This window comes from Heptranchias perlo, chromosome 3 (genome assembly GCF_035084215.1).
Source record: "Heptranchias perlo isolate sHepPer1 chromosome 3, sHepPer1.hap1, whole genome shotgun sequence".
Classification (NCBI taxonomy): domain Eukaryota; kingdom Metazoa; phylum Chordata; class Chondrichthyes; order Hexanchiformes; family Hexanchidae; genus Heptranchias; species Heptranchias perlo.
This window is the reverse complement of record NC_090327.1, coordinates 33,670,635-33,696,207: the sequence shown is the minus strand read 5'-3', so window position 1 is coordinate 33,696,207 and position 25,573 is coordinate 33,670,635. Positions and strand designations below refer to the sequence as shown.

General features: G+C 42.4%; 1 long non-coding RNA gene across 1 annotated transcript in view; it reads right to left on the bottom strand.

Moving 5' to 3' along the window:
* LOC137306069 (uncharacterized) overlaps positions 1-17,634 on the bottom strand; it is a 37,527-nt gene extending 19,893 nt beyond the window's left edge. Inside the window, exons 1-2 of the long non-coding RNA XR_010958818.1 lie at positions 17,568-17,634; positions 12,441-12,580 (exon numbers count right to left, since the gene is read on the bottom strand). This is a non-coding gene — a long non-coding RNA (uncharacterized lncRNA). The remainder of the gene's footprint in view (positions 1-12,440; positions 12,581-17,567) is intronic.
* Between the last annotated feature and the right edge of the window lie 7,939 nt (positions 17,635-25,573).

The following is a 25,573-nucleotide window of genomic DNA, read 5'->3' as shown; positions in this document are numbered from 1 at the left end:
CCGCTTTTCCTACATTACAACAATGACTACATTTCAAAAGTACTTAATTGGCTCTAAGGCGGTTTGGGACATAAGAACATAAGGAGCAGGAGTAGGCCATATGGCTCCTTGAGCCTGCTCCACCATTCAATCAGATCATGGCCAATCTACTACCTCAACTCCACTTTCCCGTCCTATCCCCTCATCCCTTGATTCCCTTAGTGTCCAACTATCCATAAATCTCAGTCTTGAATATACTTAACGACTGAGAATCCACAGCCCTCTGGGGTAGAGAATTCCAAATATTTACAACTCTCTGAGTGAAGAAATTTTTCCTCATCGCGGTCCTAAATGGCCGACCTCTTACCTTGACCGCTAGTTCTAGACTCTTCAGCCAGTGGAAACAGCCTCTCAGCATCTACCCTGTCAAGCCCTCTAAGAATGTTATACTTTTCAATGAGATCACCTCTGATTCTTCTAAACACTGGAGAATATGGGCACATTCCACTCAATGTCTCCTCATAGGACAACCCTCTCATCCCAGGAATCAATCTAGTGAACCTTTGTTAGACTGCCTCTAAGGCAAGTATATCATTCCTTAGGTAAGGAGACCAAAACTGTGCACAATACTCCAGGTTTGGTCTCACCAGAGCTCCAAATAATTGTAGCAAGACCTCCTTACTCTTATACTCCAACCCCCTTGCAATAAAGGCTAACATACCATTTGCCTTCCTAATTACTTGCTGTACCTGCATGTTAACTTTCTGTGATTCATGTACAAGGACACCCAAATCCCTCTGTCTACCAATCTTTCTTAGTCTCTCACCTTTTGAAAAATATTCTGCTTTTCTAGTCTTCCTACCAAAGTGGATAGTTTCACATTTCCCCACATTATACTCGATCTGCCACCTTCTTGGCCACTCACTTAACCTGTTGATATCCCTTTGCAGACTCTTTGCGTCTTCCTCACAGCTTATTTTCCCACCTAGCTTTGTATTGACAGCAGTCATTGATATAGATTGTAAATAGCTGAGGCCCAAGCACTGATCCTTGCGGCACCCCACTAGTTACAGCCTGCCAACCCAAAAATGACCTGTTTATTCCTACTCTCTGCTTTCTGTCCATTAACCAATCCTCAATCAATGCTAATATATTACCCCCAATCCCATGAGCCCTAATCTTGTGTAACAACCTCTTGTGTGGCATCTTATCAAATGCCTTTTGAAAATTCAAATATACTACACCCACTGGTTCCCCTTTATTTGCCCTGCTGGTTTTGCACCCTCAAAAAATTCTAATAAACATGTCAAACACGATTTCCTTTTCATAAAACCGTGTTGAATCTGCCTAATCATATTATGATTTTTTTTAAGTGCCCTGTAACTACGTCCTTAATAATATATTCTAGCATTTTCCCTACTGCTGATGTTAGGCTAACTGGCTAATAATTCCCTGTTTTCTCTCTCCCTCTTTTCCTGAATAGCGGGATTACATTTGCTACCTTCCAATCCACGGGGACCGTTCTAAAATCTAGGGAATTTTGGAAGATCAAAACCAATGCATCCACTATCTCTGCAGCCACCTCTTTTAAAACCCGAGGATGTAGGCCATCAGGTCCAGGGGATTTGTTGGCTTTTAGTCCCATTAATTTCTCCAGTACTTTTTCTTTCCTAATCTTAATTACTTTAAGTTCCTCACTCTCATTAGACCCCACTATTTCTGGTATGTTTTTTGTGTCTTCTACTGTGAAGACGGATACAAAATATTTGTTTAACGTCTCTACCATTTCCTTACTCCCCTTAATAATTTCTCCTGTCTCAGCCTCTAAGGGACCGATGTTTACTTTCGCTACTCTCTTCCTTTTTACATACTTGTAGATGATCATACAATCTTTTTTTAGATTTCTTGCGAGTTCACTCTCATATTCTATTTTCTCCCTCTTTATCAATTTCTTGGTCATCCTTTGCTGATTTCTAAACCCCTCCCAATCCTCAGGCTTACCACTCTTTTTGGCAACATTGTAAGCCTCTTCTTTTAATCTAATACTATCCTTAACTTCTCTAGTTAGCCACTATTGCATCACTTTTCCCATGGAGTTTTTATTTCTCAATGGAATGTATATTCATTGAGAATTATGAATTATTTCTTTAAATATTTGCCATTGCTTATCTACCATCATATCTTTTAATCTAATTTCCCAATCTATCTTAGCCAACTCGGCCCTCATACCTACATAATTGACTTTGAGGTTTTGAAAGGCGCTATATAAATGTGAGTTCTTTCTTTGAAGTGATAGTTTCTGTGTAGTTGTATTTGGCCGCCAATTTACAGCAAGATCCCACAAACAGCAATGAAATGAATAGCTAGTTAATGCTTTTTTTTTGGTAGTGTGAAGATTGGCTGTGATGCTCCCTATGGTTAAATAGGCTTCCAGCAACCATTCCCTGATCTGATGAAGACATGAAGACCGATCAATTCAGTTGGGTCCCAGAGGGTATAAAACGCCAACATAACTCTACCTTGCAAGAGTTAGTGTGATAAGGAAATTTAGAAATCAACATTCTTTGTGTTCTGTCTGTAGCTGTTGATTTAAACAATACTTAACAATGGGGTGCTGATGGTATAATTGATGGGAAGGATCCAGGGAGAGATATTGAGGGAACTAGAGGGAAGAAGATTTCAATTTCTGTTATATTGCCCATCTCTGCCCCTGCCTCAGCTCATCTGCTGCTGAAACCTTCATCCATGCATTTATTACCTCTAGACTTGACTATTCCAATGCTCCCCTGGCTGGCCTTCCATCTTTCACCCTCCATAAACTTAGCTCATCAAAAACTCTGCTGCCCGTATCCTAACACACCAAGTCCTGTTCACCCATCGCCCCGTGCTCGCTGACTTACATTGACTCCCAGTCTGGCAAAATCTTAATTTTAAAATTCTCATCCTTGTTTTCAAATCCCTCCATGGCCTCGCCCCTCCCTATCTCTGTAACCTCCTCCAGCCCTACAACCCTCTGAGATCTCTGCGCTCCTCCAGTTCTGGCCTCTTGCACATCCCCGATTTTAATCGCTCCACTATTGGCTGCCATGCCTTCAGCTGCCCAGGCACTAAGCTCTGTAATTCCCTCCAGAAAACTCTCTGCCTCTCTACCTCTCTCCTCCTTTAAGATTCTCCATAAACTTACCTCACCTGCCTTAATATCGCCTTATGTGGTTTGGTGTCAAATTTTGTTTGTTAACGTTCCTGTGAAATGCCTTTGAACATTTTACTGCGTTAAAGGCACTGCATAAATGCAAGTTGTTGTTGATGTTGTTAATAATCACCAGTAAAGAGATTCATTAACCTGGCTGCTTCACCGATCATGTCATTTCAACTGTGAGCTGGGAAAGTAAGCTGTGAGGAGGACACAAAGAATCTGCTAAGGGATATTGACAGGTTAAGTGAGAAGGCAAGAAGGTGGCAGATGGAGTATAATATGGGGAAATGTGAGGTTATTCACTTTGGTAGGAAGAATAGAAAAGCAGAATATTTTTTAAATGTTGAGAAACTATTAAATGTTGGTGTTCAGAGAGATCTGGGAGTCCTCGTACAAGAAACACAGAACGTTAACATGCAGGAACAGGAAGCAATTAGGAAGGCACATGGCATGTTGGACTTTATTGCAAGGAGGTTGGAGTACAAGAGTAAGGAAGTCTTGCTACAATTGTACAGGGCTTTGGTGAGACCACACTTGGAGTACTGTGCACAGTTTTGGTCTCCTTATCTAAGGAAGGATATACTTGCTTTAGAGGCGGTGCAACAAAGGTTCACTAGATTGATTCCTGGGATGAGAGGGTTGTCCTATGAGGAGAGATTGAGTAAAATGAGACCTTAAGACCATAAGAGATAGGAGCAGGAGTAGGTCATTCGGCCCCTCGAGCCTGCTCCACCATTTAATGAGATCATGGCTGATCTGATTTTTACCTCAACTCCACTTTCCCGCCCTTTCCCCATATCCTTTGACTCCCTTGCTGATCAAAACTTTGTCTAACTCAGCTTGAATGTATTCAATGACTCAGACTCCACAGCTTTTTGGGGTAAAGAATTCCAAAGATTCACGACCCTCTGGGAGAAGAAATTCATCCTCATTTCCGTCTTAAATGGGCGACCCCTTATTCTGAGACTATGACCCCTAATTTTAGATTCCCCCCATGAGGGGTAACATCTTCTCAGCATCTACCCTATCGAGTCCCCTCAGAATCTTGTATGTTTCAATAAGATCTCCGCTCATTCTTCTAAACTCCAATCAGTATAGACTTGACCTGTTCAATCTTTCCTCATAAGACAACCCTTCCATACCCGGAATCAACCTAATGAACCTTCTCTGAACTGCCTCCAATGCAAGTATGTCCTTCCTTAAATAAGGGCACCAGAACTGTACGCAGTACTCCAGGTGTGGTCTCACCAGCACCCTGTACAGTTGTAGCATGACTTCCCTGCTTTTATACTCCATCCCCCTAGAAATAAAGGCCAATATTCCGTTTGCCTTCCAGATTACCTGCTGCACCTATATGTTGACTTTTTTGTTTCATTGTAAAATGGGCCCATATTCTCTGGTGTTTAGAAGAATGAGAGGTGATCTCATTGAAACAGATGAGATTCTAAGGTGGCTTGACAGGATAGATACTGAGAGGTTGTTTCTCCTGGCTAGAGTGTCTAGAACTAGGATGCATAGTCTCAGGGTAATGGGTCGGCCATTTAAGACTGAGATGAGGAGGAATTTCTTCACTCAGAGGGTTGTGAATCTTTGGAATTCTCTATTCCAAAGGGTTGTGGATGCTGAGTCATTGAGTGTATTCAAGGCCGAGATAGATGGATTTTTGGACTCTAGGGGAATCAAGGGATTTGGGAATCGGGCGGGAAAGTGGAGTTGAGTTCGAAGATCAGCCATGATCTCATTGAATGGCGGAGCAGGCTCGAGGGGTCGTATGGCCTACTCCTAATTCTTATGTTCTTATGAGCTTTAATTTAGCTGTTTCACAATGTCAGATTCAATAACTCATCCAAAACAGCCCAGCAAAGGGCACAGCTGGTGTGTTTCCCACTTCAGGCTTTTACTCTGTGAATAAAATCCATCCAATTCTCTCGCCAAATCAAAACAGACTCAATGTCTACTGAACTGAGGATAGTGTATTCCGTAATGTAATTCCTGGAGGGTGGGGTGATTATCCTTAGCTTGCTGAGAATGTATGTTTTTTCTTTCACTCTTTTCTAACACACTCTCAGGAATGCACAACTTTACTTTGTGGGTCTACCGGCAGCTTGTGTATGTTATAACTAATGCTTAATCTGAGTGCTATCAATCAGATTGCGTCTACCACTGTTGCTCTACGTGTTCAGCTGTGGATTAAGAAACACTTGCAGGAGAAGGAAGAGTGTGTGAAGGATATTGTGGTATTTCCTGTGCATAGGTGTCATGTCACATATAGTGTTCCTTGCAGTGAAGGTTAGGTATTTGCATCTGGGAAACATGCTTACTACAGTGCACTGTTGCAAGGTATGACTGCCTCCTGTTACCTTGACTGGCCTGGAGAAGTCAATAAACTTCTTCCAGCATTAAGTAGCTGTGCAGGAGTTGTCAAGGCCACTTCTTTCCATGGGCCTCCTTCCCAAGGACCAAAAATAGCTAGGGTCCTCCTTTGCTGGATTACAGACAGTAACACCTCTATTGAAGAATCTTTACATTTCTGGACTTGGAGTCATGTAGAAGCACCAGCCTCAGACATTGCAGTCAGCCACATTATTACAGACACAAAATGGCTGTCTTGGCCCTTTCAGCTGCTACAGTAACAGCACTGGATTTTCCTCCCACTTTACCCCCTCCCATCATGTGACCATTGGTCCATGTGTGAGTTTGGACTGTGAGAGTCGGCAGGAGTAGCATCACAGCCTGACCCGATTTGAACCTCATCAAAGGGTGAAGGAAGCAGATTCAATAGTAACTTTCAAAAGGGAATTGAATATATACTTGAAAAGAAAAAAATTGTAGGCCTATGGGGAAAGAGCAGAGGAGTGGGATTAATTGGATAGCTCTTACAAAGAGCCGGCATAGGCATGATGGGCCAAATGGCCTCCTTCTGCACTGTATGATGCTATGGATTCTATACCGTGCTGTAGTCCCTCCAGCCCCAGAGAAACAGAAATCTGATGGAGTTTGGGGATTCCAGTTTGAACTCAGTAAACTTATTTAACGATTTAGTAGGTCCTGTAACACCATCGTAATCCTAGTCTTTAAATCATTGCAAGCCATATATTGAGTACAACTGCAGGCACAAATGAGCCTTGTTTGATTAAACATAAAACGACATTGCAAATCTTGAATGTTATTCAAGGATGTTATGAAAAGAATTTTACTGTTTTGTTAAATGCAAGACCAGGGGCAAGCCAGTAACAAACTTGAAATGACGAATAATTTATAGCTGTCTCTTCAAGTTTTGATTTACTTGCAACGTACATAATTTACAAAAAAAACATAAAAAACTAGACAAATATTTAATGATATAAGATGTGAGCAAAAGACATGCTACAAATATTTGCTTACTTTGCAGTCTCAGTAGATCTGCAAGGATATTGCACATGAAGAATAAAGCCTTTTTTACAAAGAATCATGGAGCATCAGGTCATGGGCATGTAAATTCAGCCGCGCAGTGCCCATTTTTTATACTGCGTGCCCAAATGCCTGAATTTCTACCCCATGGTTTTCAACAGTATATCTGGGAGTGCACTGTCTAGATCCTTCCATTTCACTGCAGACTTTCACTTTCAATCATTTAAGCTTCCTGCTCAGCTCAAATGTGGCTCTTTAAATGGTTGATGCAGCTGCAGCAGTGCCACAAATTTCTTGGTGGCTGTATGTGCGCTCATACAGGTTGTCTGCTGTGCAGGCCAAATCTTGCCATGAATAAGGAAAATATTCTAATCGCTAATATTGACATGATATACATTTCTACCCTTCAGTGTTTAGCTAACAAACTTTAGAAATTGGATGAATTACAAGGCAAACTGCAAAAAAATGATTTCATTCTTTTCTTTCAATTTCTCCCATTTTTTCACCTTTTCCCTTGTCTATGTGCATTTTGTTTTGTTCTTTTAATGGGGTAGATCTTGATTTTGTGCGATAGTGTAAAATGGGTGATAGTCAGTCAGCAGCCTGTTTTACATTTCTCCTGATTTTTATTTTCATTGCCTTCAAACGCCAAGATCTATCCCAATGTCTTTTTGTTGCTTGACTAAGGTGATCTTTTATAACATTGCATAGTTTCCAGCTTTTCTTTTAAGCAGTTTGCAAGTCATGCAACCCATTAACTTCCTCTATTTGGTTGGACTGTCTGTTTACCCTTGCCCCCTGCCTTTGTTCCCAATTCTACTACTTTTCCATTTTCAGTATTTTCAGACTTTGCCTGAAAATTTAGCTTACATTTTCTTACATCACCTGCTATATGTTTTTTGTTCTCAGAACGCGGGTGACGCTGGCAAGGCCGCATTATCCAAGTCAAACACCATCCTGACTTGAAGGGAAACTTGGAGGTGATGGTTTTCCCACAACATTGGTGCCATTGTTCTTCTCGTTGGTAGAAATCACAAGCGAAGGAGGTGCAGTGCATCCTGTAGATCATACATGCTGCAGCCATAGGGCACCGTTGATGGGGGGTATTGAGCCTGGTGACAGGGGCACTGATCAAGCAATCTGCTCTGCCCTGGGTGGTGTCAACCTTCTTGAGTGTTGTTGCAACTGCACCCATCAGGGCAAGTGGTGAGTTTTTATTTTATTTTAGACCTCCTTCATTTGCAGTTTTGTTTCTTTTTATTTGTACTGTTAGTCATTAAAGTGGAAACCAGAGAGGCCATGGGATAGCTGGTTTGATGAATGGAAAATTGTCACATGATATAGTAGGCAGTGCTCTTGGGAGGCACATTATTGGGGTTTAATGAATTGGAATCTGTATCTAACCCATGAACTGGGATTATTCCTAACTGCCACTGGGTGCCTGATATAACAAAGTGTTAGTCTGGTCCTTTGTGCATTCCCCACTTCCTTCGCCACACCATTGGCTGCCATGCCTTCAGCCGCGTAAGCCCTAAGTTCTGGAATTCCCTCCCTAAACCTCTCCACCTCTCTCTCCTCCTTAATTACGCTCCTTAAAACCTACCTCTTTGACACAGCTTTTGGTCACCTATCCTAATGTCTCTTTCTTTGGCTTGGTGTCAATCTTTGTCTGATTACTGTCCTGTGACGCACCTTGCGACATTTCACTACGTTAGAGGTGCTATATAAGTGCAAGTTTTTGTTGCTTTTGTTGTAGTTGGATAATACTAAAATCTTAATGAGCACTAAATGCAAAAAAAAGTAATTAAAAAAGTTAGTGGTGTTAGCTTTCAAATTAGTAACTAACTTAAACTAATTGTTGTTATTGAATTACTGTGAAGCAAATTAATTTTCTGCTGATGTGCTCAAGTTTTTTTTCAAACTCAGCCATCACTATAAAAGCTTTTGCTGCTAAAGTCAACCCAAGCTGATTCATGCATGCATCAGAACTAGGAGACTTGCTTACTCAAACACTGAGTCAAGTCCCATAGTTAAAGATATCCTCAAGATTAAAAGGAATAGATGAGAATTCACATGGTAAATCAAAAACTACTAAGGTGTAGAAAAATGTCATTAGAGGTTGAAATGGACAGAAAGAAAGAAAGAAAGAAAGAAAAAGCTTGCATTTATATAGAAACTTTTACAACCCCGGGATGTCCCAAAGCACCTCACAGCCAAAGAACAATTGTAGCCACTGTTGTAATGTCGGGAAATGTGGCAGGGTGAAGTATTAGAGCTGGTACCTGTGGAAAATTGCTCAAGCATTAGCTACTGCTTTCAGGAGAGAAGTGGAAAAACGTGAGAGGCTTGTCGAGCTGTGGGAGAAGGCAATGTAGGGTTTTCTCTTTTATAGGTCTCAAAAGGCAAGAATCAACCTAGACTGACTCTAGTATAGTTTTAAACACCCTAAATAATTTTACTGACATTAAGACACAACAGTTTTTCTCGGTAATGGATGGGGAGTACAACTCAGAAGGAAAGGTGATCAAATACTTTTTCTGGGAGAGTTGAGGTGGTTAATTCTTCATTGATGACTTCTTCCTTGCGTGCTGCTTGAAAATTTCCGCAAGCCTGTATGTTTTAAATCTTTCCTCCTGAAGCTTTTGCTGTGCAGAATAGCTTGTTGTTTTCCTCTCATTTCTGACGGTTTAGCAGAATAATTGTCTTATCTGTCCCCTTGTTTATCTCTTTCTGTAGTAAATGTTCTTGGAAAGTACAGACAGTACATTCTTCCTTAAGGCAGCTTTGTGCAGTAACAAGATCCAGCATGCTCTTTGATTTTGGCCAAGCTAACAATTACGACCCAGAGGGGTCTTTGCCACATTGGTGTTTTGATACAAGATCTGTTCCTCGGTAGGCTATCGATCCCAAATTAGTCTACCGGTAATTTCATTTCGATTGTATTTATTGCACGTGGGCTATCCTTCATTTGCTATTCATACTTTAACCAATTATGCTCGTTATTCACCTTCTAATCCAGGGTTTTAAGTTCATTCATTTATCCATCTCACAGATCCTGGGTGAGGGTCGTTCTGACAGTTCCCACTCCATAGGCCTTACTTAGTCCTCCTTAAAAGAGGAGGCACCAAAAAGTTCATATCACAAAGTCCAAAATCCTGCAGTAAGGAGATGAGTTGTAGATGGTGACTGTGTTGCAAGTGTGCTGGTGTAACTGCGACTGTCCAAGGATTGTGCTGATTGTGCTGTTTTATTTTAAATTAAGTAATTTTACTGCAAAGTTAATTAAGTTATTTGGATAGTGCTGATTATGCATGTGAATTAAGGTCGATGCTATGAAAGTGGAGCTAATTCTCAATTGATTTTCCAGATTCCTGTTGGTATCAAATAAGTTTGTGCTAGCGAGAGGCTTCTTGAGCTGAAAGGTGATGACAGAGTGAGTTTTTAGAGAAAGAAGATAAGAAAACAAGTTTGGCCTGAACAGGAGTTTAGTAGTGAGACAGAGTGATCTGAATGTACAAGACCAGGCAGGTAACTGAGTATTATCTCTAATTAATTGTCTAGAGTATAATACAAGTTAGAAGTATAGCAATTATAGTATGAGGAGCTAGGCTAGTGAAGTGTGCAGCATTAACAATGTCTGTAAAGCATCTAATAGAAGTACAAATGCATGCAGAATCAGTGAGTTGTGATTCACGGGCAAAGGAATGCTGAGCTCAAGGACCAGCTGGCTACTCACTGCAGCAAATGTGGAGGAGAAAGGTTCCTGCAAAACACATTCCACACAGAAAGAGAGAGTTAATGAAGCAGGGGAGAGAAAGTGGTTGACCATCCATAGGAGGAGAAAGAGGAAGAGACAGGAGCAACCAGTGCTGAAAACCCTGTTGTGGAGATGCCGGTGATGGACTGGGGTTGACAATTGTAAACAATTTTACAACACCAAGTTATAGTCCAGCAATTTTATTTTAAATTCACAAGCTTTCGGAGGCTTCCCCCTTCGTCAGGTGTCACCTGACGAAGGGGGAAGCCTCCGAAAGCTTGTGAATTTAAAATAAAATTGCTGGACTATAACTTGGTGTTGTAAAATTGTTTACAATTGAAAACCCTGTGGGTATGGACTTGTCCAAATTCTCAACTCCTAGGACAAGGATAAAATTAATTAAGGGCAGGGTAATTAAGAGCAACACCATTGCCTCTTGAACAAGGGGTTATCTCTGGGCAAAAGATAAACACTAGCCATAAGATCAGGAGAGTGGTAGTTGTAAGGGGTTCTGCAATTAGAGTATAGATAGGGTGTTTTGTGGCTATGATCAGGAGTCCTGAACAAAACAAAGAAAAAGAACTTGCATTTATACAGTGCCTTTCACAACCTCAGTATGCCCCAAAGTGTTCTACAGCCAAGTAAGTACTTTTTTTGAAGTGTAGCCACTTGTAATGTAGGAAAGGCAGCAGCCAATTTGCGCACAGCAAGGTCCCACAAACAACAATGAAATAAATGACCAAATCATCTGTTTATTTCTACTTGTTGGTTGAGGGATAAATGATGGACAGGACACCAAGAGAACTCCCCTGCTCAGAGTCTGTTAAATAATGGATCAAGTGCAGACACTGATAGAGCAGGTAAGTGTGTAGAGTGTAAGGATATGACCATGTGGGGAAACAATGACAAAATAAACACATCAGTCTAGGTAGTGGGGAAAATGGATTCTTCAAGGTTCTATATATTAATGCCAGGAGCCTTAGAAATAAAATGAGAGACTTGGAGGTCCTTGATAGAAACAAAGGCTACAATATTATAATCATTCCAGAGACCTCATTTAAGAACGATCTGGGTTGGCACTGCATAAAGGGATACAGATTACTTCATGGAGATTGAAATGACAAACTGGGAGGGATTGTAGCTTTTTTGTGAAAGAGAACTTGGTTATAATAGAGCAAGGGCTATCTGGTCAGGTTGTGTCTAATGTGGGTAGGAATGAGGGACAAGAGGGAAGCAAAGTAACAATGGTTGTCTCCTGTAGTTCACCAGGTCACCAGGATGAACCGTGAGCTTTGTAATCAAATAAGGGAAGCATGTACAGGAACAGATGTCAGTTGTTATGAGTGACTTTGAAATGTAGTTACTGTTGTAATGTAGGGAAACTAAGCAACCAATTTGCGTGCATCAAGGTCCCAAAAACCACAATGAGATAATGGCCTGGATTTTAATGTTGAGACGGGAACTCAGCGGGTGGGTGGATTTGTGCCTGGGGTACCCGGAAGCAAAGTGAACCCGTTTAAATCTGAGATCGTACCTTGATTGCAGTCAATTATCTTTGCTTCCTGGTTTCACATCTCCAAGCTGCGCAGTGGGCATACTGCGTACCCAGATGACTCGATCGGAACTGCATTATTTGAAGGGCCAGTTCAACAATGGATTTTGAAGGAGAAAAAGAGTCAAAGAAAACAAAGGCAGTGCCTGGATTTAGTGATGCCTCTCTAGATGTGCTACTGGCTGCAGTGAGAGCAAGAAGGGAGGTTATTTTTCCAAGGGATGGCAGGAACCTGGCTCTGTCACTAAAAAGGTTTGGCTGGAGGTAGCACAAGGGGTAACAAGTAGGAGCAAGATGCCCAGGTGTTGGCTGCAGTGCAGGAAGCGATTCAATGACCTGAGTAGATCTGGAAAAGTGAATACATTCGCAATATCACCCACATTCTGTTGTGTACAACATCGCCACCCCCCCTCCCCCCACACCGTCATCACCCTTGTCTTGGCAAGTGTACTCCATCACAACATCACAAGACTCCTTAAACCCATTTTAATTGTCACCAGCAACCATCCTTCACTTTCTATGCACTTGCTCACCTCCCCATTTATGAACCCAACACTGACCCTCACCCCAATCCTTATGCAACATGATGCATCTGTGTGACGGTTAACCTCTGATGCATCTGTAAGATATTCCTCCTCATCCAATTCACTGCATCATTCGGGTGAATATGGCACCTTCAGTCACTCACAGGTCTGTTCGGTTGTCCCTTGTAGGAGAAAAAAGCGCAAAATGTGAGAGAGAGGGCGAGGACTGGCCGTGGACTTCCGGGTTTTAGTTGCGCACAGGCATCCGAACGTGCCTGGGTTACACCTGGAAGTGGGCAGGTTGAAGCCGGGATGTGGTCCCACTTCCAGCTTCTGTCATTTTGACCTCATACCCGCCCCCATTGGGGGTAAAAATTTGCCCCGATGTCCAAATAATCAGTTTTTTTTTCGTGGTGTTGGTTGAGGAATAAATACTGACCAGGACTGTTCTTCGAATAGTGCCTTGGGATCTTTTAGGTCCACCCGAGAGGTTTAACACCTCATCTGAAAGACGGCACCTCCAACAGTGCAGCGCTCACATTGGGGGCAGTTATCAATAATAGGAATGGTGCAAACCAAATAGAAAGGGATACGAACGTACGAACATATGAATTAGGAGCAGGAGTAGGCCATTCGGCCCCTCGAGTCTGCTCTGCCATTTGATAAGATCATGGCTGATCTGATTGCGACCTCAACCCTATTTTCCTGTCTATTTACCATAACCTTTGACTCCCTTGTTAATAGAATCATACAAGTTTACAACATGGAAACAGACCCTTCGGCCCAACGTGTCCATGTCGCCCAGTTTATACCACTAAGCTAGTCCCAATTGCCTGCACTTGGCCTGTATCCCTCTATATCCATCTTACCCGGGTAACTGTCCAAATACTTTATAAAAGACAAAATTGTACCCGCCTCTACTACTGCCTCTGGCAGCTCGTTCCAGACACTCACCACCCTTTGAGTGAAAAAATTGCCCCTCTGGACCCTTTTGTATCTCTCCCCTCTCACCTTAAATCTATACCCCCTCGTTATAGACTCCCCTACCTTTGGGAAAAGATTTTGACTATCTACCTTATCGATGCCCCTCATTATTTTATAGACTTCTATAAGATCATCCCTAAACCTCCTACTCTCCAGGGAAAAAAGTCTCAGTCTATCCAACCTCTCCCTATAAGTCAAACCATCAAGTCACGGTACCATCCTAGTAAATCTTTTCTGCACTCTTTCTAGTTTAATAATATCCTTTCCATAATAGGGTGATCAGAACTGTACACAGTATTCCAAGTGTGGCCTAACTAATGTCTTGTACAACTTCAACAAGACATCCCAACTCCTGTATTCAATGTTCTGACCAATGAAACCAAGCATGCTGAATGCCTTCTTCACCACCCTATCCACCTGTGACTCCACTTTCAAGGAGCTATGAACCTGAACTCCTAGATCTCTTTGTTCTATAACTCTCCCTAACGCCCGATTCGATCTACCAAAATGCATCACCTCACATTTATCTAAATTAAACTCCATCTGCCATTCATCGGCCCACTGGCCCAATTTATCAAGATCCCGTTGCAATCCTAGATAACCTTCTTCACTGTCCACAATGCCACCAATCTTGGTGTCATCTGCAAACTTACTAACCATGCCTCCTAAATTCTCATCCAAATCATTAATATAAATAACAAATAACAGCGGATCCAGCACCGATCCCTGAGGCACACCGCTGGTCACAGGCCTCCAGTTTGAAAAACAACCCTCTACAACCACCCTCTGTCTTCTGTCGTCAATCCAATTTTGTATCCAATTGGCTATCTCACCTTGGATCCCGTGAGATTTAACCTTATGTAACAACCTACCATGCGGTACCTTGTCAAAGGCTTTGCTAAAGTCCATGTAGACCACGTCTACTGCACAGCCCTCATCTATCTTCTTGGTTACCCCTTCAAAAAACTCAATCAAATTCGTGAGACATGATTTACCTCTCACAAAACCATGCTGACTGTTCCTAATCAGTCCCTGCCTCTCCAAATGCCTGTAGATCCTGTCTCTCAGAACACCCTCTCACAACTTACCCACTACAGATGTCAGGCTCACCGGTCTGTAGTTCCCAGGCTTTTCCCTGCCGCCCTTCTTAAACAAAGGCACAACATTTGCTACCCTCCAATCTTCAGGCACCTCACCTGTAGCGGTGGATGATTCAAAAATCTCTGCTAGGGGACCCGCAATTTCCTCCCTAACCTCCCATAACGTCCTGGGATACATTTCATAAGGTCCCAGAGATTTATCTACCTTGATGCGCATTAAGACTTCCAGCACCTCCCTCTCTGTAATATGTACACTCCTCAAGACATCACTATTTATTTCCCCAAGTTCCCTAACATCCATGCCTTTCTCAACCGTAAATACCGATGTGAAATATTCATTCAGGATCTCACCCATCTCTTGTGGTTCTGCACATAGATGACCTCGTTGATCCTTAAGAGGCCCTACTCTCTCCCTAGTTACTCTTTTGCCCTTTATGTATTTGTAGAAGCTCTTTGGATTCTCCTTTGCCTTATCTGCCAAAGCAATCTCATGTCCCCTTTTTGCCCTCCTGATTTCTCTCTTAACTCTACTCCGGCAATCTCTATACTCTTCAAGGGATCCACTTGATCCCAGCTGTCTATGCATGTCATATGCCTCCTTCTTCTTTTTGACTAGGGCCTCAATCTCCCGAGTCATCCAAGGTTCCCTACTTCTACCAGCCTTGCCCTTCACTTTATAAGGAATGTGCTTACCCTGAACCCTGGTTAACACACTTTTGAAAGCCTCCCACTTACCAGACATCCCTTTGCCTGCCAACAGACTCTCCCAATCAACTTCTGAAAGTTCCTGTCTAATACCATCAAAATTGGCCTTTCCCCAATTTAGAATTTTAACTTTTGGGCCAGGCCTATCATTCTCCATAGCTATCTTAAAACTAATGGAATTATGATCACTGGTCCCAAAGTGATCCCTCACTAACACTTCGGTCACCTGCCCTTCCTTATTTCCCAAGGGAGGTCATGTTTTGCCCCCTCTCTAGTCGGGCCATCCACATACTGAATGAGAAATTCCTCCTGAATACACTCAACAAATTTCTCTCCATCCAAGCCCCTAATGCTTTGGCTGTCCCAGTCAATAGGAATCTATCTAACTCAGCCTTAAAAATATTCAATGACCCTGCCTCCACCGCTCTCTGGGGAAGGGAGTTCCACAGACTCACGACCCTCTGAGAGAAAAAATTTCTCCTCATCTCCGTCTTAAATGGGAGACCCCTTATTTTTGAACTGTGGCCCCTAGTTCTAGTTCTAGTCTCTCCCACAAGGGGAAACATCCTCTCAGCATCTACCCCTTCAAGTCCCCTCAGGATGTTATATGTTTCAATAAGATCACCTCTCATCCTTCTAAACTCCTGTGTATACAGGCTCAACTTGTCCAACCTTTCCTCATAGGATAACCCCCTCATCCCAGGAATCAGTCGAGTGAATCACGTGAATGTTACTTGCCACTTATCAGCCCAAGCCTGGATGTTGTCCAGGTCTTGCTGCATGCGGGCACGGACTGCTTCATTATCTGAGGGGTTGTGAATGGAACTGAACACTGTGCAATCATCAGCGAACATCCCCATTTCTGACCCTATGATGGAGGGAAGGTTATTGATGAAGCAGCTGAAGATGATTGGGCCTAGGACACTGCCCTGAGGAACTCCTGCAGCAATGTCCTGGGGCTGAGATGATTGGCCTCCAACAACCACTACCATCTTCCTTTGTGCTAGGTATGACTCCAGCCACTGGAGAGTTTTCTCCCTGATTCCCATTGACTACAATTTTACTAGGGCTCCTTGATGCCACATTCGGTCAAATGCTGCCTTGATGTCAAGGGCAGTCACTTTCACCTCACCTCTGGAATTCAGCTCTTTTGTCCATGTTTGGACCAAGGCTGTAATGAGGTCTGAAGCCAAGAGGTCCTGGCGGAACCCAAACTGAGCATCGGTGAGCAGGTTATTGGTGAGTAAGTGCCTCTTGATAGCACTGTCAACGACACCTTCCATCACTTTGCTGATGATTGAGAGTAGACTGATGGGGCAGTAATTGGCCGGATTGAATTTGTCCTGCTTTTTATGGACAGGACAAACCTGGGCAATTTTCCACATAAGGACAGAAATGGGGGTGTTCGCTGATGATTGCACAGTGTTCAGTTTCATTCGCAACCCCTCAGATAATGCTGCATTCTGTACCCACATGCAGCAAGACCTGGACAACATCCAGGCTTGGGTTGATAAGTGGCAAGTAACATTCGTGCCAGACAAGTGCCAGGCAATGACCATCTCCAACAAGAGAGAGTCTAACCACCTCCACTTGACATTCAATGGCATTACCATCGCTGAATCCCCCACCATCAACATCCTGGGGGTCACCATTGACCAGAAACGTAACTGGACCAGCCATATAAATACTGTGGCTACAAGAGCAGGTCAAAGGCTGGGTATTCTGCGGTGAGTGACTCACCTCCTGACTCCCCAAAGCCTTTCCACCATCTACAAGGCACAAGTCAGGAGTGTGATGGAAAACTCTCCACTTGCCTGGATGAGTGCAGCTCCAACAACTCTCAAGAAGCTCGACACCATCCAGGAGAAAGCAAGCCGCTTGATTGGCACCCCATCCACCACCTTAAACATTCACTCCCTCCACCACTGGCGCACCGTGGATGCAGTGTGTACCATCTACAAGATGCACTGCAGCAACTCGCCAAGGCTTCTTTGACAGCACCTCCCAAACCCGCGACCTCTACCACCTAGAAGGACAAGGGCAGCAGGCACATGGGAACAGCACCACCTGCACGTTCCCCTCCAAGTCACACACCATCCCGACTTGGAAATATATCGCCATTCCTTCATTGTCACTGGGTCAAAATCCTGGAACTCCCTTCCTAACAGCACTGTGAGAGAGCCTCCACCGCATGGACTACAGCGGTTCAAGAAGGCAGCTCACCACCATCTTCTCGAGGGCAATTAGGGATGAGTAATAAAAGCTGGCCTTGCCAGCGACACCTACATCCCATGAATGAATATAAAAAAAATTGAATGTCAGATTTCACAGATTTATTAAGTACACAATAATTAAACATACACTTAACAGCAGTACTTACGACAAAATCTTGTGAGTTTTAGCTGGAGGACTCAAGTATGTTGCAGTTCGGAGCTCGGTATACAATCTGCAGACCTTTGAATCCTAAGTCTCTGTTCCAACATCCACTTTTTATATCTTTTTGTTAACCCTTCTACGTGACAATCCGCAAGTTTCTGCATTGCCTAATACAATTCCATATAAGGTGAATTTTAATGAGCCTATTCCCTTGTCCCTTATCAGTAACTTTAGTTTTAATGAGTTATTTTTCCATAGACCAGTATAACGGCCCTACTTTGTCACCTTATGGATAGTTTCACTCTTGTTACTATTCTACGAAATGAAACTTCTAATTATAAATCTGTACCATTCCATAGCAATCTCCTGCTTCTGAAAAGGATGATGTAGTCACAGATGTTCCTTTCTGCAGAACTTGTTAACAACCAATTAAAGCTCTCTGGAATGTATGCACTGGAATGTCTTTTAATTACTAAACTAATCATTTGCTTTGAGGTCAGTCTGAATTCAACAGTTCAGTGGTCACTGCACTTGAATTGACTTATTCTTCCTAACAACAGGCAAAAGCTAAAGGTTACTATTACTACAATATGAAGAGAAACCAATAGCAGTGTTACATTAACAGACCTCAGGTCAGTCTGATTAATCCTTTCGTTACATCACACCTGCAGCACTGTGTACAGTTCTGGTCACCCTACTACACAGCAATGAGATTCAGGCATTGGAAGTACTGCTGAAAAGGGAAACTAACCTGATGCCTAAATAAAACATCTGAGCTACAGGGAGAGATTGGAAAGGCTGGGACCGTTTACTCTAGGAAAGAGAAAGCTTAGGGGAGATATTATTCAAAGATTAAAGATTCGTAAGTAAATTGATAAATTGAACTTCGAAAATATGTTTAAGAGAGCCACAAACTCTAGGACTAGGGGACAGTGGCTCAAACTTAGAAGAAGGAAGGTGCACAGACAATTTCTATTAACTGCCTTATGCAGGGGGTTGTGAATAAGTGGAATGGACAGCCCACAGAGGCAGACAGTATGGAAAAGCTTAAGGAAGAATTAAAGATAAGAACATAAGAAATAAGAGCAAGAGTAGGCATATGGCCCCTCAAGCCTGCTCCGCCATTCAGTGGCTGATTTTCAACCTCAGCTCCACTTTCCCACTCGATTTCCATATCCCTTGATTCCCCTAGAGTCCAAAAATCTATCTATCTCAGCCTTGAATACGAGTCAGCATCCACAGCCGTCTGGGGTAGAGAATTCCAAAGATTCACAACCCTCTGTGTGAAGAAATTCCTCCTCATCTCAGTCTTAAAATTGCCGACCCCTTATCCTGAGACTATGCCCCATAAGATAGATATTTGAAAGAAAGTGTGATAGATGGACAACTCTGGCCTCTTGCGCATCCCGATTTTCATCGCCCCACCATTGGCGGCCATGCCTCCAGCTGCCTAGGCCCTAAGCTATGGAATTTCTTCCCTAAACCTCTCCGCCTCTCTACCTCCCTCTCCTCCTTTAAGAAGCTCCTTAAAACCTACCTCTTTGACCAAGCATTTGATCATCTGTCCTAATATCTCCTTATGTAGCTCAGTGTCAAATTGTGTTTGATAATACTCCTGTGAAGCAGCTTGGGATGTTTTTCTATGTTAAAGGTGCTATATAAATACAAGTTGTTGTTGTTGACATTAGTCTTTGGGACCTGCCAAATGAGCTGCAGAGTTGTTTCTGACCCTGAACTTTTATATATTTCTAAAAAGAAATTCTCCATCATCATTCAGTAATGCCTATCTGATTAGTGAAAATTCAGATACACTATCCAGTCACATTTTATGTTGACAATCTTCATTTGTTGTATGCCCAACAAACTCAATTTGTGGCATAGCAGGTAACATCGTTACTATTATTTCTGAGTCATAATGTAAAATAACACTCAATATCAACAACAGTACACAGCTTCTCAAAATGAATTAAGATAGTACTTAAGGTCCAAGCTGAAGCCGGAAGAATAAATGGAGCATGTCATCCATGAAGGAAACTTCTGGACATTCTTCTACTTGTGTGCAAGCCCATAAGTTGTTCAAATCAAGCACAGCTTATTAGTTGCGTGTCCTTCACATTCGAGAAAGAACTGCCATTACTCACTTGTCATTGCTAAGATAGCCTCCATTTTTCTCAGTCCCTGCTTCATCTTAAGGTTGAAGGATTTTGTATCTAGGATCCAATCATCATGCCATTAGAATTGAAATGTTCTTGATTACCTGCAAAATTGGACTTTAGAAAAGAGCAAATTTCGAGATGATACAAAAGGAGGCAAAAAAAAGTTAATGAAGGGACATAATAATGATTGGAAATCTGCAAGCTAGGAACTGTGAAGTAGCAGAGATACTTCGAGGTTCAAATTTAGAAGCTGCTAAAAACTAGTGGACAGGTACAAAATATAATCAAATAGGCTACTGGAAAGTTGGCCTTTATCTCAAAGGGGCTGGAATACAAAGGGTTGGAAGTTATGTTAGTTATGTAAAGTTCTGGTTAGACCACATTTAGAGTACTGCGTTCAGTTCTGGGCACCGCACCTCAGGAAGGTACCCAGAACTTGGCCTAGGAGGGGGTGCAGCACATATTCACCAGAATGAAAGGGTTAAATTATGAAGACAGGTTTGTATTCCCTTGAGTATAAAAGATTGAGAGATGTTTAAGAGATTTAATTAAGGTGTTCAAGATGATTAAAGGAATTGATAGGGTAGATTGAGAGAAACTACTTCCTCTGGTGGGGGAGTCCAGAAAAAGGGGGCATAACCTTGAAATTAGAGGGGTGATGTCAAGAAGTACTTCATGCAAAGGGTAGTAGAAGTTGGAATTCTCTCTCGCAAAAAGCTGTTGAGGCTAGGTCAATTGAAAATGCCAAAACTGATATTGATAGATTTTTGTTTGTGAGGGGTATCGTGGGATATGGAGCAAAGACGGGTAAATGGAGTTGAGGTGCAGATCAGCCATGAACTAATTGAATGGCAGAACATGCTCGAGGAGCTGGTTGGCCTACTCCTGTTTCTATGTTCCTAAATTCTGGACATACACAGGCATTGCCCCAATTTTCCCATCAAGAGGAATTTCAAGTCCCATTAAATGTTTTTTAATTTTCCTTAATGGACAGTAATAATGCATGTTTCTGATTCAGGTGCATATATGACCTCCATATTGTGCTGTGATACCACAAACGTATTGAGTCGCTATAGAATCATAGAATCTTTGAAAGAGCTATCCAATTAGTCCCATTCTCCTGCCCTTTCCCCATTGCCCTGCAAATTATTCCCCTTCAAGTATTTATCCAATTCCCTTTTGAAAGTTACTATTGAATCTGCTTCCACCACCCTTTCAGGCAGTGCATTGCAGATCATAACAACTCGCTGTTTAAAAAAAATTCTCCTCATCTCTCCTCCGGTTCTTTTGCCTTTGGATCTCATTATAAAATTTCATTCCCCACCACCCAGCAAAGTTTTACAGGACTGAATTTTTCAATGAGAACAAAGGCCACAGGTCTGCCTTTGAGAAAGTTAAGAAACTAGCCTGCCTTCAGCCTGTTTGTGAGTTCATTAACACCAACTATAACTTGCATTTATATAGCACATTTAATGTGGTAAAACATCCCAAGGCGCTTCACATGAGTGTAATCAGACAAAAATTGACATTGAGCCAAAGAATGATAGATGACCAAAAGCTTGGTCAAAGAGATAGGTTTTAAGGAGCGTCTTAAAGGAGGAGTGAAAGGTGGAGAAGCGGAGAGGCTTGGGGGGAGAATCAGAGAGCTTATGACCTGGACGACTAAAGGCACGACCATTCATTGGTGAATAAATCATAAATCAGAGCACCATAGTCAAGTATCAGCAACAAAAGATATGTGTAAATTAATGAGAAAAGGAATTTGAACTTCACATGTGACCCTTAGGGTCCATGGTTTGCACCTATGAAATCCATAAAGCCCGAATAGCTTGTACAACCCTGTTTTAAACAATTATATATTAATCCTAAGAACAATACACAGATGAAATGCATGTCATTGAAGTTATGTGAATACGGTTCAAGGAAGAAGTTGCATTTCTATATTGCATTTCATGACCTCCAGACGTATCAAAGTACTTGTGAAGTGTAGTCACTGTTGTAATGTAGGAAATGCAGCAACCAATTTGCGCACAGCAAGGTCCCACAAACGGTAATGTGATAATAACCAGATAGTCTGTTTTAGTGATGTTGGTTGAGGGATAAATATTGGCTAGGACATCAAGAGAAGTCCCCTCTACTTCAAATAGTGACATGGGATCTTTTACGTCTACCTGAGAGGGCAGATGGGGCTTTGGTTTAACATCTGAAAGACAGCACCTCCGACAGTGCAGCATTCCCTCAGTACTGCACTGGAGTGTCAGTCTGGATTATGTGCTCAAGTCTCTCTCCTGCTAATATCACATTTTCCATCTAATCACATCCTATCCTCCGCCCAAGCACTTTTCCTGTGTGTTTTTCTACTGATGCTACCTGACCTGCTGAGTATTTCCAGCTCTTCCTGTTTTTACTTTCACATGACTCCTTTGAAGAATAAGTAGAAATCATTAGCTTTCTTTCTTGCTCTTTCTGGATTGTAAGTCAATGATTGAATATTACAGCCACTCTCTCAGTCACCCATACACTTACCTACTGATTCACTTATGAAGTCACCCACAACATCACTCAAATTGTTGCTCATACAGTCGCCTTTACAATCACGCAAGTAATCACTTATGCCCATGCAGTCATCAACAATGTCACTTGAGCATTTAACTCCCTCTGCGTACTGTTTAAAATAAATAGATTAACTTCTGGATTAAAATAGTGTAGACGGGAACTTTTGCAAACATATTAGTGGGCGCACTGAAAATAGCACACAGGGAGAATAAGATGCCGTGGATATTTAATCACCCCTGCATTCACTCATACAGACACTTGCAGTTAAACATGCTCACCCATTAATTCGCCCACGCAGTTAGCCATGCTGTGTTTCACAGAGTCAGTTAGAGTTAGCCACTATTACCCACACAGTCAGCCACTCAAACCCATACAATCCTCCACACATAATTTCTCAACCATGTACTCACTCACCCATTCATTCACTCTCTCTTACATCATCCAGCACTATGATTCATATCAATCTCAATCTACTACATTGCAGGTGGTTTTAACATTAAAAATGAATCAGTTCAGAAGGGAGATGCCAAAGAACTGGGCCTAGAAATTCGATGGCGCCCAAGCATCCTATATGGCGGGCGGGGTGCGCCGCACATAACATGCCGGACGAACATTGCCCATCATGCTGGTAAAAGCAGAAAAAGAGCCGTCGAGGGCCTACGCCTGAAATAGGCCTTTAGCCCTTTGGTTATGCAAATAGGGAGCCTAAGGTTTGTTTGAGGGCCCCTTTTTAAATTTGGACTGCCCTGAACGTGGTTCAGGAAAACATAGTCTACATGCAGCCTAACCAGCGGCTCATAAAATCCTCTTCGCCGCCGAGCTGCCTGAGGACATCCAGCAGGTGTCTGTAGCTCACCAGTCTCATAAAGGTGAGGCCCGAGGCCCAATATCGGGTGGGCCTCACGCCTACTGTTTCAGCTGTGGATGCTGGGTCAAAATTGATACTTCCAAAGTTCAAAGAAATTAATAGATTTTGTTAGGTCGAGGTATCAATGGATATGGAGCAAAAGACGAGTGAGTAGAGGTGAGGTACAAATCAGCCATGACCTAATTGAAGGACTGAATGGCCTACTCTTGGCCCTAAGTTCCTATTTGGAAAGAAACGTCCAAGCTGAGAAGGAGGGATCAATCAAAACATTTTACATGTTGTTAGGTATGAGGACCAAAATTTTGCAAGGTGCGCCATATTTTCCTCATGTTCTTCCTTTCAATTTCCTCCCCTTTTCTCCTTTCCTCTCCTGAAGGCATGTCTCATGCTGGGGCACAATTCCACACGTCCCAGAAGCCCAATCGTCATCTGTCTGGAGTGAAATCGTGCAGTGTGACATTGGCTTATGAACATATTAATGCATTTATATGAATGTTCATTGTCCACTATTTTAAATGGGTTAGCTTGTTGAGATACTAGGCTTCACAGCACTACTTCAAGGGTGCTGAGGTCAATTGTAGCACTCCTAATGTCACTTCAGCTGTGATCAGCTAACTCAGTGCAGACTGGCAATTGAACTAGGTACTTTCTTGATATGGCTGTGCTCTCCACGAAACCATTGGAGAAGTCAACCTACATATTGTAACATTCAGGATTAAAAGAATGCATTGCTTGCCAGAGATTTTATTTTATTCCTCTTCAACTTCATTTTTTATTTAAGCACATGCACAAATTCTTATCTTCTCCTTTGAGAAATGGCAGAGTGCTGTGTCTCCGCTCATCTTTAGACAGTGAATGTTTCCGGTCACTGACTCAGTATGCTTTGTAATTTTTACTGCTGTCCGTTTTGTTGTTTGGCTCTGAGATTAGCTGATTTGAATGATCCTGGTGCCTCCTCACATCAGAGTCAGTGACATTGTTTTCTTGCTGAGAAATGATCTCTTGATGTTCCCTTAGCAATTTGAAAAATTGAATACTGTGCTGAGTGGCATTCCATGTTTGTTTATTGCAGGTTGTGTCAGACAAATATTTCCAATAAGATAAAAAGGATATTACCTCAGCTTGTTTCTGCTTCAGGGTGCAGCTCTTGTTTAGTTATTTTCTGTCTCGGATGAATTTTAGATGAGCAGTTAAGTCAAGGCGTACTCTTGCTCCTATTGCTCATAGTCTTATGGTCTAAGGCCTGGTGTTACCCCAGTCCAGTGTTTCAAGGGAACGTTAAAGATCAAATGGAACTATATGAAGAAGAGTAGGGAGTTTGACGCACAGAGGGAGGCCTTTTGTCGCATTCTTTCTGTGCTCTTCGCTAGAGAAATCCCAAACTAGCCCCAGTGTCCTGGCCAACAGTCTCAGTGTTACATAAAATTACATAGAATGTACAGCACAGAAATAGGCCATTCGGCCCAACTGATCCATGCCACTGTTTACGCTCCACAAGAGTCTCCTCTCGCCCTTCTTCATCTAAGCCCATCAACAAAGCATTACTTTCTCCCTCGTGTTTATCTAGCTTCCTCTTAAATGCATCAATAGTAGTCGCCTCAACTATGCCTTGTGGTAACAAGTTCCACATTCTAACTGCTCTCTGGGTATAGAAGTTTCTCCAGAATTCCCTATTGCATTTATTAGTGACTATCTTATATTTACGGCCTCTAGTTCAGGTCTCCCCCGCAAGTGGAAACATCTTCTCTACATCTACCCTTTCATAATCATAGAATCATAGAAATTTATGGCACAGAAAGCCATTCGGCCATTTGGCCATTCGGCCCATCATGTCTGTGCCGGCCGAAAAAGAGCTATCCAGTCTAATCCCACTTTCCAGCTCTTGGTCCATGGCCTTCTGGTTACAACACTTCAAGTGCACATCCAAGTACTTTTTAAATGCGATGAGGATTTCTGCCTCTACCACCCTTTCAGGTAGTGAGTTCCAGACCCCACCACCCTCTGAGTGAATTTTTTTTTTCTCAGCTCCCCTCTAATCTTTCTACCAATTACTTTAAATCTATGCCATCTGGTTATTGACCTCTCTGCAAAGGGAAATAGGTCCTTCCTATCCACACTATCTAGGCCCCTCATAAATTTATACACCTCAATTAAATCTCCCCTCAGCCTTCTCTGTTTCAAAGAAAATAACCCCAGCCTATCCAATCTTTCCCTCATAGCTAAAATTCTCCAGTCCAGGCAACATTCTTGTAAATCTCCTGTAATGTGCTGACCAGAACGGTACGCAGTACACTAGCTATGGCCTAACCAGTGTTTTATACAGTTCTAGCATAACCTCCCATATTCTATGCTTCTGCTAATAAAGGAAAGTATCCTGTATGCTTTCTTAACCACCTTATCTACTTGTCTTGCTACCTTCAGAGATCTGTG